Consider the following 13,754-nt stretch of genomic DNA (forward strand, 5'->3'; position numbering starts at 1 on the left):
AACAGTTGTTGTTACATACTATTTTGGGTTGTGGGATAAACGAAAATCCCTTGTGGATAGTATAGTTACCTGACAGTGTATATGCTCTGATGAACATATAATATGGACATGTGGGACCAACTATATATATATATATATATATATATATATATATATATATATATATATATATATACACAGGATTCTTGATAGACACTTCACTCAGCTTCTGATACTTAGCATTTAAATTTGAACCATTTCTGACAAACGAAAATTCCATCTTGCACCATTTTTTTATGCATGTAGATCTGGGCCAGAGCATCTGTCCTAATTACCCTTGATTAGTCCTGTCCGTGGCTTCATTTCCTATGGAGGTGTGCTGTGCATTACAAATTCACTGTATGCACCATTAATTGACTTTTGCTAGACTACTTTTTACCCATCTGTCCTAAATATCGCACCATTCGAAAGTAAAAATGAAATGGGCAGATAACTGATGTCATTCTTAGGTGGACTTAATTGAATCAAGATTAGATTATTTTGAGATTAACTTTGATTTTATGATAGGTTAAGGAAAATGAATGAATTAAGATTCAATTAGATTAACCTTTGACCAAATATTGGCATTTATTTCATTGCCCATCCATATACTTGAGACTTTACTGGCAGTTTGAAAAATACCACTTTAAACGGCATTTACCACACATACTTTTTATTGTTGAAATATAATGTACAGACTGAAAAATAAAAGATTATTGCTAATATTTTTAGTACTTAAGACCAAAATCACTCATATATTTGGGCATTCTATCCCTGCTCTCTGACTTATCACATTTATGTAATCCTAGAGGTCAACACTATCTTTATCCTTCATGCCCTGTCGGAATAATGAGGGCTTTGTTGACTGACCTAAATGATATCGCAGCTAATTTAGTTGATGACAAAAGGTTTTTTGAACTGAAGGGCAGTGATGGATTAAACTTGGCAATTCTATAACTGATATAAATTTTATACATTTATTATAGTCTTGACATGATAAGATGTTTTAGCATTATTTCAATCCATTAGAGAACCATTGAATCAATACTAAATCATGTCTATATAGTATCTAAGCAATCGTTCCACTCATGGTTCGATCCAAATGATGAGTCATGTGACCATGCTATATGATGACCAGAAAGATTTTGTTAACATCTTACACAGTTATCATCTCTGACTTATCACATTTATATAATCCACGAGGTCAGCACTATCTTTAACCTTCATGCTCTATCGGAATAATGAGGGCTTTGTTGACTGACCTAAATGCTCTCGCATTCAAGTAAACATCTTTACAAAAATGACAAAGTTAAGTAAGTCAAAATCAGTGAGTGAAATGGCTCATAACAGTGTTAGTTGCAACTTTTTTATGTAAACTCTAAATAACAGGGCATGAAAGGCAGTACATATTCAGGTATGAAAAGTCCTTTGCTCGTCATAGAAATGAAAAACTATTTGAGAAAGTAATATTTGGTATATTGATAATTGTCTCTCCCGCAACCACCCATCGCATGATGGAAATGAGTCTATAGTAAGAAAGTGAAAAATTAAGAGCTACTTTAAGTACTTTGAACTTAATCGCAACGTATCCTTAATGTTCTATCAAAAATAAAAAAAGTACAGAATATTCCATACATATTCAAATAGTCTTGAATGTGCTGGCGTACCAATCTTCGTGATGTACCACAATAATATAATCAGAATGACTTTTAATGAATTTTCAAAAGTCTCAAATTGTATCTGAACACAACCAAATAAGACTCCACATACCGATATTAAAACAGAAATGAAGACTGGTTACAGACTCTTTTTTATAGACAGACTGTCGCCTGTCTATCACGCAACATAATGCCCTGACTGCGGGTCATTTCTAATGGAAATTCCATCAAATTCATAAACAATGTCGCTTCCAGAATCTATAAAGTTTGTAAACAAGGTCAGGTCTTTAACTCGAATTCAAGTAAACATCTTTACAAAAATGACAAAGGTAAGTAGGTCAAAACTCTGCCCTCAGTCACTTAAAAAGGTCAAGCATACGATATAAATTAAATTTATATATTACCCCGAATTAATATCAAACTTGGTATGAACGTTTCTTACGTAATTATCTATCATATTTGTTGTAAATTGTAACTTCCTTAGCAACAATATAAGTTAAATATCTCCCATAAAGGAAGTACAGGACAATTTTGTTTTCAAATCGTTTTACTATATCCGACGAACCTGCTCACCTTACCCGTATATACAAAAATAATGTAAATGCACCATCTTGTCTAGTCGAAGTTATTCAAGGAAGAAACAATTAAACAGCATGTCAAATGCCACCAAATGGTGTCGTTAATCTTCTTTCCTTGATGACATGTAATGGACAACACTTCTGACTTAAAAAGGATAAGCCATTAATACAACCAGCATTGTCCTTTCATAACTTAAACTTACTCATGGCCACACTCTTAAATTGTACACAATTAGCACTGGAACGGGAGTTAGTCTATTCATCCAGCATGCATTTATAGGTGTATCATAAACCCTCCTCCTCTGAGATACCCCCCCCCCCCCCCGCAGAAGACGTGAAAAGCAAGTTTGATTAATATAATCTATTTGTTTATATGGATTCACAAGGTCAAGCAGTCACATCCAAGACATACCCATTAATTTGCAGGAATGCAATCGAACTGATCCGAGAACTTGATACGCTATGCCATACCGTTTATGAACCAAATATGGTCAGAAATATGGTCCTTAATGTGTTTACAAACTCAGATGAACAGATGCAAAATCACCTCATTAATACGCAGAAATGTCGTATGTAATCGGATTCATTAGTCGGGATATAACCTTACATACCAGACATGATTAGAAATACTGCCGTTAGAGCCGTCACATACTGGGCCAATCAAATGCAAAATAACCTCATTATATGCGTGGATGTCGTTTGCATACAAAATTTGAGCAAAATCAGAAATATGGCTTCTAGCGTGTTCACAAACTCAGCCAGTCAGATGCAGGATCCCCTCATTAATATACGCGATATAAACTTGGACATCATATCTGATCGAAATATGATCATAAATGAAGTCTGAAGACTGTCAATTGACGGACTAACGAAATACAGACGGCAGATGCAGAGATATACCATAGGGTCACTTTTCCTTTGGCCAGGTCAGCTAAAATTAAAGTTTTTTTATCCTTAAGTGTGACCATAGTATGATCACTCTGTCTGTCTATCTGTCTCTCACTAATATTTCTATGTCTGAATGGCAGGAGCCGCATTTGCTTAGCGGTTAGCGTGCTGGAAACGCGACCAGATGGGCGCGGTTTCGAATATCGCTCAATCAAAACGGGTTTGGCGATCGTGGTTTGTAGCTGAGAAAGGCCGTTTATTACAACTACCCAAGTAGGATATGAAATTCTCGTTTTGATGTGCCATTAAGCTCCAGACAAATAATATGTTCAAACTCACTTAACATGGAGCTTGTTTTCGCATGCAAAAGATATAAAATTGCCAAGTCCGGTGAAAATACGATTGCTCACTCTTTACTTTCAAACTTATTTCTGTCGCGTGTCTGTCACACATATTGTACGTACGTGGAAGCATCGTCATCCATATTACTTCCTCAACCATAAGTAGGTCACGGTTATTCATATTTGACACTCACAAGCTTATCTTTACATGACTTTGTTTCTCGTAAAAGGTTTATTTTAAAGGAAGACAATACTCTAAAAGTGACGGTTGGTGTATCGTACTTAGTAATTTCAGGTTGGCTTGATCCTTGCCATTTCGGTGAATTGTCGCAATTTCCAAATTGTTTCGATATTGTGCATGCATATAATACACAGTTTACAAAACTGGCGATGTGACAGTCATTTAATAAAATGGCGACATCCAGGGTATGTTATCTTTACTTTATCTAGATACACACAAGTTTTGTGCTTATTTCACTAATTGCCTTCTTGTTCAGAGGTTAATCCCAGTTTTTAATTTTACCGACGCGATTGACTATGACTCAAGTTATGGTATATGGATGCAACGACAATATATCACTTTGCTCATTTCGAACTGAAATAGACAACGAAGGTCGTAATAGTGTACTTTTCATACGTGAAAGTTGTTATATTAACAGGTTACGGAACGTTAACGTTTCGTTTATGGAGTGTTTCAGCCGTAGGTATGCATCTTTATGAAACTTATTTTTAATAAATAATTTGGAACTAACAGGATATATTAGATCACAGGCAGTAAGACCCGCATATTTATTTATTTATTAATTATTATTTTTTTATTTTTTGGGTATGTGTGTGTGCATGTAGTGGTCAGTTATTAAGCTTTTACGGGTGTAGGCCAAACCCTGTTTAGAGTTGAAGTGCCACCCACCCACCCCTTCCCCCGCACCCATGATCACAGTGATCTACTTTTTTACTTTAACGACCTTGCTTCTTTTAGTTTAAAGTATCCCTGTTGTTAGAACATATTTTTCCTGACAGGTGCTTCTGCTTGATGTATTGCAAATAATGGAACATGGCTATCGTCGTGCCCTTTTTCCTTAATTCGCCCCCACCTCCACCCCCGTGCAAAATAGGATAACAGTGATCTGCTCATCTTATTTTCATGACTTTTTGTTGTCTACGCGTTAATCCTAATGTTTAAGTTGTAGTTTCTGTACATAAATTTACTTGTATGCACGATATCTTAATGTGACCTGATAGGGTCATCCCTGGCTAAGTTGGAAACTTGCCTTGGGAATATCTGTAACCTGTTTTTATGCTTGAATATTAGTGACATTATTTTACATGTTATACGATTGTTTTTCTTTGCAGAAGAGGTCGAACAAGCTATAGCATTGAACTGCGACAGTAATTAGATGACAACCTCGCCTGTCGTAAATTGAATGACAAAGACACATACAGGGGTAACAAATCTTGCATTGTTTCCTGTGTAAGTTACCTCCCTTCCAACCGTCTTAGAGTTATACTACGGACATTCTTTCATAAATATTCATATCGACTCTGACTCATACGATGGTAAATCCAACAAAACCATCAGCGCAGCTTCGTTCCTTTTGGCGAAGGGATGCACGTATATAATAAAATTATTTAACTGCCATATTGAAGTTACTTGTATATTACACGAATTAAATATGGTTGATGGTTGCGCACATGCTATCTTGTTCACATTGTTTTCTGGAAATGCCCGAAATATGATCATGGTTACTTGACTAAATGGCAGCACATAGTACAAATGTTATGAAAAATTTTAATTAAAAACAACTGAAAGTCACCCACCGTATTTCATTCGACAGCTTTTTCCACAGGAGGAAATTTCTTACATGTTGAGAATGTTCATAATAGTGCGAGTATCGTGGTAATTTTAAGTACATGTGCAATGGCATTGATAATATTCTAAATTTAATTGCGGATATTCGCAAGTTTTCCTCTATGTCACAACGCTAGTGTGCTTCCAAATTTCCTTGACTGAACATGCCCGAAAAAAAATGGAACGGGTAAATTGATATTTTAGTGAGACACGATTCTAAAACAATAATTAATAATATCGTAGTAGTAAGACATACGTACGAAATATGTAACACGTTATTCTGTAATAGATGTTACGTAAGTACGTGATAATTACACCTGCTAGGGGATACTAATTAAGTGTAGTACATCACGTGATATATTATAACGTTTCGATTGACTAACTACAGGGATTTATTGCACCTAGACTCCAGGGTACTATACATGTATACCGTCATTACACGTGTTCAAGTGGGCCTTATAATAGCATCGTGGCTGCTTTATATTACGCTATATCAAACCAAGTTCAACACTAAATCTTTGATTGCCTTCTCGTTCAGGAAATGTTCTAATACTATGTTTGTTGATGTGGCCACTCATCGTTTTAGGAGAATATCTGTGTCAGGAGAAAGCAATAATATGACACTATTCTAATAAGCACTTACGTGATATAGATGGATGTGTTTTGCTTTAGTTTCAGAAATGAATTTTCGTACAAATGTCGGCATTACCTTGATGTATTAAGCTTACCGTAAATCAATTTAATAAATATTGAACTGTGCCCTGTACAAGAGTTTGGGTAGGGAATTCGTAGTTCGGTGTCTTATTTTTAAAATCCAATTCTGTTAGTTGATTATCTGGTCTGAATTTTAACAAGAGAACCCAAGTCTGAAATAAAACTTATACAATTCATTAATCACGTCCCTTGAAGTTTGATTTGCTTTCATTGGCGTAACGTCTAGACTGAACATTAAAATCTATGTTAGTGAAATTTGCGATTTAGCTGGGGAAAACTTAGGGAAATGTTGAGTTTAACAACCTGTAGGAACAAAATACAATATGTAAGTGTATGCCTTATGCCTGGGCATTTCTATACATTTTCCTTCTTTAGGCCTCATGGTTCTAAGTGAGTTCGGTTATTATAACAAGTTCTGCTTTTTTGACTCCTGACTGTCTCAAGCAGATCTCTGGTTGAATAGCGATTTATAACATCGATATTTGTTTAGGAATGTGACAAAAAAGTATTACATTTAGCTTTCTTTCTGCTATTAAAGCGCGCACATTTTTGTCAATAAGTCGTGAATGAGATCCTTTCAGGTCTCAGAATTCGTTTACTTTTTGATAACATTTACCCCTTTCATTTGTATGATCACTCGAAAGTGCATGCCAATATATCTTTGTGTCTTTTAAATAGTCTATACATTTTCAAATGATGAAAGTTAAATAAACACACAACTCGTTTTATTTGTCAAAGATATTTTCATGACAAATTTTAAATCAACACTAGTGACCAATCAAGCGAATATTAGCTAAATATAGTAATAGAACCCGCCAACTAGCTTGCCTTTAATAGCAATATATACGTCTATGTAAACACGTCATATTCATTATATATATTATCGGGAAAATTAGGATTGAATCTGACCTAGATTTCATTATTATATAAACTTTGACGTCAGCTCTAACAGACATTGATAAAATGAAGTTGAATATCGCATTCAAGTAAGGTTGATAGAAACTTTTGTATTAACGTATGTCACTTAAACCCTAAAATATGTGTTGATACATATCGACTGTACACCAATACCATCGCTGGCTAACGTGAGAATCACGTGATTTACAAGCGCACTGCTAGCTTGTCTGAGTTTCATGCCTACATCCATCCATCCAGACACATACATACATACACATACATACATACACATACATACATACACACATACATACATACATACATACATACATACATGCATGCATACATACATACATACATACATACCAGCCTACCTACCTACCTACCTCCATCCATCCATCCATGTAATGATAGACATATAACCATATTAAGGCAGTACTCGTCTGAAACGGGTACTGTTGTGGCAATAATGGCCAGCATACAGGGTTTGTATCTAGACAGGAACAGTCGCATTGATGCTTGATTATATATATATATATATATATATATATATATATATATATATATATATATATATATATATATATATATGAAGAAGAATTCAAGTAGCAGAATCCGGTATATGGATCAATACGTTTACTCTTCACATATTCACGTATTTACATACACTTCAATGTTGATAGAGCGGCAGAATGAGATTTAATTAATATTCAGTTTTGTGAGGTATGTTCGTGTTTCCGTAAGCAAATGAATCCTAATCTAAATAGTGTTCTGAGCAATATTTAATATTACTAATTAATGAAATTTTTTTAATGTTTTCTTCTTCTGTTCTTCACTGTTTATACCTTAATATGTAAATTATTGTTAAATGAGATAGATACCCACCCAGACAACTATCCCACCAAAATAGCTATAAATAAGTGCAAAGTTGTCTTCAAACCCAAAATCATACCCACCACACCAAGTGGCAAAGTAATCCTTGAACTAAGAGAAAAGATACCATTGCTAAAAAAAAACAACAGGTAACAAACAATACAGACCAGAACAAATCACCATGGTTACAAAAACCACCAAGGATTAACACTGAAGCTACCAAATTAGGCAATTAAGAAGGACAAGAAAACTTACTAAAACCTGTACTGGTAAAGGAAATCAACCAAAAATACCCGGACTATGTTAAAATATATACCGATGGATCAAAAACAAACAACCCACCAAGAACAGCAGCAGCAATAGTCATCCCTGAATTCAATATACAAACGGGATCCAGATTGCCTGACTATTGCTCCATTTACACCACTGAATTCTGGGCTATACTTGAATCACTACAATGGATCAAAGACAACCAAACACCTAAAGCAGTCATATAAGCGATTCCCTAAGCGTTATCAAATCGATCCAAAATCGCAATACACACTCTAGGGAACAATTCCTTGACAGAGCATGCCAATTAATCGACGATATCACCACAGCACATCAATTAGTCGAGCTCATGTGGATACCTTCGCACATTGGAATCTCTGGCAACGAAACAGCAGACAAAGTTGCACAAACCAAACTAGGAGATCAAAACTCTATCAAGCTTAACTATAGCTCTACGGAAGCACTAAGCTTCGCACACACATATATAGACCAAACATAGCAAGATTTTTGGAACTCCTCCACAAAAGGTAAAAAGCACCATGAAACCAAAAAAACCGTAGAAAGGAACATACAGCTACCTAAGGGTACCTATTTAGAACAGAAAACTATAAACAGGATAATAACTAGAAAAACTAAACGAGCAAGCAGTTTGAGAAGGTTTATAGGACCCAAACCAGCAACCATTAACTGCTTTAACTGCCACACTACCAAAGATCTACACCACGTATTCAATATATGCCCAACATATCAACCCGCTCGGAAAATATTTATCAAAAACCAAAAAGAGATGGATCACCACACACATACCCAGAGTTACTTATGGACTCTAATAAAAATAAACAATCAGCATATAAAAATATAAATAAATTCATAGACTCAGCAGGACTTAGGAACAAAATATAATTACTATCCCCACAAAACGAAAAGACCCAGTAACTAGCTAAATAAATTTAGAAGCCACCACATAAAAACCCATAACATATCATTCAATTTTATAAAAGTATTAATACATAATTCACTTACGAAGCACCTATAAAAAACTAAGGAAACCGCAAAATCGGATATCTTCGATGTCCTTAACGAACCGAGTAATCAGCTAGGACTCCGGTCCTAGATGTCCTTAACGAACCGTGTAATCGGCTTGGACTCCGGTCTCTTGCTAAATAAAATATAAATAACATTCAGTCTCTAAAAACATTAATTAATAAATAACTTAAAGAGGTAAAATCTAAAAACTTATAAATAACATAACGTAGGAAACACACCCTAAACACCTCGACTAGTAATACCATAATAATCTTGAAAATCTCTCTTCATACATGATTTCTACTAAGAACCTCTATAAACAGCATAGAACATCCCCCCCCCCTTATTTAAAACATTTTGAAGAAAAAGAAAAAAATCGAAAAAAAAAACCAAAATCGCATGAAACACCAGGCAAATGCAACAAGAAACCAGCGATGTAAAGCAAGCAGGACCGTTCCCGAGCTCTCCTTCCCACTGATGACAGCCAACCATTCAACTGTAAGGGACCTTTCTGGACCCACAGATTGAAGCCAAACTATCAGGGTTCCTTGAATCCATAATAGCCTGGGGGAGGTGGCACCATTCCCTTCCCCAGGAACAACTAGCAGGCTGCGGTGCAGTCAGAAAAACGTGGCACATGGACAATTGTGCGCACGCCACTATAATTAAACTCGACAACAACAAAAAATGAGATCCAGAAGCGATTAAGACATTTTTCACAGCCATCAAAACTGAATACAGTATTAGTTTTGAACGTACATAATTCCATCATATGTTATTTTTTTTTTTTTTTTTTTTTTTTTTTTTTTTTTTTATTTTTTTTAAACCAGCATGTTTGATCATTAACAATTGATGAATGAGTCTATTTACAATTCGTGCTGATGCAAGTGTATATACTATAATATCGCATGCATGGATTTTTAGTTCTTCCAGTATTGGTTTGGAAGAAAAGTACACATGCGATTTTAGTTGGTGATGACTTCCCACACAGGATTATATGGAAAAAAAGTATTTGGTCCGTCGTAATATACACCAATACCTCTTTGAAATATTTTGTCCCTTGTATCTTATTAAGTGACATGCTTTGTTGGCTTGCAATTGCTTCCACTAAATGGGGCCCCGAGTGGCCGAGTGGTCTAAAGCGCTCTCCGTTATGGATCACTGCCATCTCACCTCTGTCTGCGTGGGTTCGAGTCTAGGATTCGGCTAATGTGGGTATGTGAGAAAGCTTGCCAGTAGGTTCTCGTGGGTCGGTGGTTCTTTCTGGGGTTTTCCCGGGTTCTTCCTCTACCATTAATACTGGACGCCATGTATAGCCTTTCGTGTGCTGAAAAATGGCGTTAAACCCTACAACAACAACAAAAAGTTTCCACTAAAGTTATACCTTACGTACATCGAAAGATTCTTTCTTTGCACTAACTTAGGAATATCGCCGCAATTTTAGAGAATCAAGATCAAAATGGAAATAATTTAATATAGGAATATAGCATCTAAAAGTATAATTATGAATGTTAAACGAGTACGGTTTACAAATTAAGCATCATTTGCATATATAGTTTATGTTTTTCAAACAAAAGAAATATTTTGATACCCTTTCTAATTCTTCAGTCCATTTTGCTCTTGATCTTATTATATGACATTCTTTTCGTTTCCCTTCGGAATTCCAAAACAGGATGATTTCTCCGAAGAGTTATCTTCATTAACTATCTTCTTCCAGTTTATTTTGTCTTGTTGGAAAACAGAGTAACAGTAGCACGTTTTCAAAGTGTGGATCATATATAACATACACTATCTCAATAACAAATTGCTTTGTTATGACCAATACTAATTACTTTGTTCCAACCAATATATTGATCATTGCAAAAAACAAATTACTTTGTTAGTACCAATACATTAATTATTGCTGTGATGAATTGATTTGTTAGAAGCAATATATTGACTATTGATATGACGCATTGATTTGTTACGACCAAGATACTGACATAATATTGGAATGAAGCAATGCTTTCTTAGGACCAATATATTGACTACTGGGATGACGCATTACTTTGTTAGGACCAATATATTGTCTATTACGATGACGAATTGCTTTGTTAAGACCAATATTTTGACTATTGGAATGACAAAATGCTTTGCTAGAACAAATATATTGACTACTGTAGTGACGAATTGCTTTGTTAGAGCCAATATATTGACTATTGCAATGACAAATTGCATCTTTAACGGCAGAAATGTAATCCGAATATTGGAATAATAAATTATATAAATTCCAACTCAGTTTTGGCAATGAAAATGATGGTTCTGTAGCCAGGTTCTATGACAATTTTTCCGCAATTATAAATGGATTTTCAGAAATTAAAAAGCATTCAGTATGGCTTGCATCCTTGAATTGCACTGCCCCATGTTTACCTGATATCTGTATAAATAATTACCTCATGCCAGACATCAACCAAATACGATCTGTTCCAAGAACCACTTATATAGTGCAATGGTTGTTAAATGTTTTATAGTTATAGGTATAAGAAAATGTATCCGTGATGCGATTGTAACGGATGAAAACACTTTTTCAAAAGCCTGGTACAATTTAGTTATAGTGATTTTCAGGTATCTACCAAGATTTTAATTTAAGGGCAACTTTAATTCTTTCAAAGTAATGTGTCGGTAGGTATTTCATTAAATCTTTATTCCGTTCACACACACACACACACACACACACACACACACTTGTTTTTATTGTAGCTATGACTACTGCACTAAATTCGGAAAATAAAATGACGGAAAACTCTTTCAATTTTATAAATCACATTCAACATTTGTTATAACTATCCGGAGCATAGCAATTTGCGGGACTTTCGTATGATCTTTAAAGTTGTATTGTGAAGGTTGTTAGACAAAATGTAATGGCTTGAAAATGTTTTGACATTCTTAAACACAAGATTCAAAATGTCCTTTAAAAGTCTTATCAACATTTCTGGTTACTTAAATGTATTCCTTTACTTCAGTATAGTTACATTCGTTTGCTTTCACTTATTTATTCTTGAATTCCTTGATTAACACCCCAACAAAACCACTATACAAAACTCGTCAGCGTAGCTACATGCTCATAGTACATTGTAAAGTGTCGAATTTTAAATAAGTATTGAACCTTAAAGTTGAATGCATTGAGCATTAAAATGTTATCACATTTAGGCCAGAAAAATCTTCGACCTTTCATCTACCCCTCCCAGTCAGTGTCAAAACCTGAAAGGCCAATATCTAAAACACATTGAGGTTTGACCGTGGCATCACAACGCTGTCCTGAGAAAGTAGACAATAGTCATTTTCAATGGGACGCTGACATGCAACGCAGTTAAGAGATTCTAGGCTATCCAAAATCTGACAAAAGAAATGATTATCTTGGGAAACTTTAGGAACCACTACGTACAAGCGGTCAGAGTAAATTAGGGCGTACACTTTGGAAGTAATGAGAATTTGAAGTGACAACCTTGGTCGAACTTTATTGCGACAATTCCTGTGATAGGAGAAGTTTTTCTCCGAGGAAGCCTAAAAATAGTGCTTTCCTCGTTAAACAAGAAAAGGGGACCAGGTAACTGACTTGTAAAATAAATAACAGGGTTTAGTGCTAGGACGCACAATATCTGAAAGAAAGCAACACTACGGTACGCAATTTTAACTTCTTTACGTAATTTTCTATTTTTGATTGTTGTATGTAAATGTGTTTGATCTGACTAGGATCCATATTATGTTTTGTTTCTTCAACTTCATGAACATTTGTTGATGCTAGAGTTGTTATGCAATGTATCTCTTTAATTTTACAGTTGCTAGTTCATTGATAGAATTGACGGACTGAATGCGATCTAAAATTTCATATGTGTAGGATTTCATAGGGTTATATTAAATAATTTCCTTTGTCTGTTAAGACGATACTGATTATCGTGAGTTAACGATAAATCGTTTATTTATTTTTGATTCTGTAATGTTTAAATAATCTTGTAGGGTAAGGACTGCTGTGGGCTAGGATTTTGTGAAATTATGCAATAGTAATAATGACTGCTGTGGGCTAGGATTTTGTGAAATTATGCAATAGTAATCGAGCATGTGGTAGCGTAGATAAAGAGATACGGTAATGTTATATACACCGCTCACGTATTAATTTATGGTAGGTCGCTGTGAAGCTAGAGTGATGGTCTATAGAATTAGGTCAGAATTTATGCAGTGTTCGGATAGCTAGTTATGCTTCTGAGTAACGTAAGTGAGGGAATATTTGTACGTATAGAAAGTGATCCGTGTATAGATTTTAGGGTAATTGTGTCCTTTCAGGAACATGTTTGTGGGAGAGATGGAACAGTTCAAAGACAGAAGTCCAGAATGAGATGAAGCGGTCAGAATAGGAAGACTAGAGAGAATATGAAGACGTGTGAAACACAGGTCAAGAGAGAAAGGTTATACAATCAGTCGTGGATTTTGCGCTACATTCACCACTTGTTGTTATGATGCAAAAATCCTAATTAGACACTGCTATTAAATTATGTTGACATAATCTAGGCTGAATTGCAGTTGCCGCTATTAATTGTTATGAATTAAATTTCGTTATTTTCTATGTCTAAGGGGGCTCGTATTGCATTATTTCTTCCCAACAGTC

This window comes from Sinohyriopsis cumingii, unplaced genomic scaffold (assembly GCF_028554795.1).
Source record: "Sinohyriopsis cumingii isolate HCF-2022 unplaced genomic scaffold, ASM2855479v2 utg001348l, whole genome shotgun sequence".
NCBI classification, from domain to species: domain Eukaryota; kingdom Metazoa; phylum Mollusca; class Bivalvia; order Unionida; family Unionidae; genus Sinohyriopsis; species Sinohyriopsis cumingii.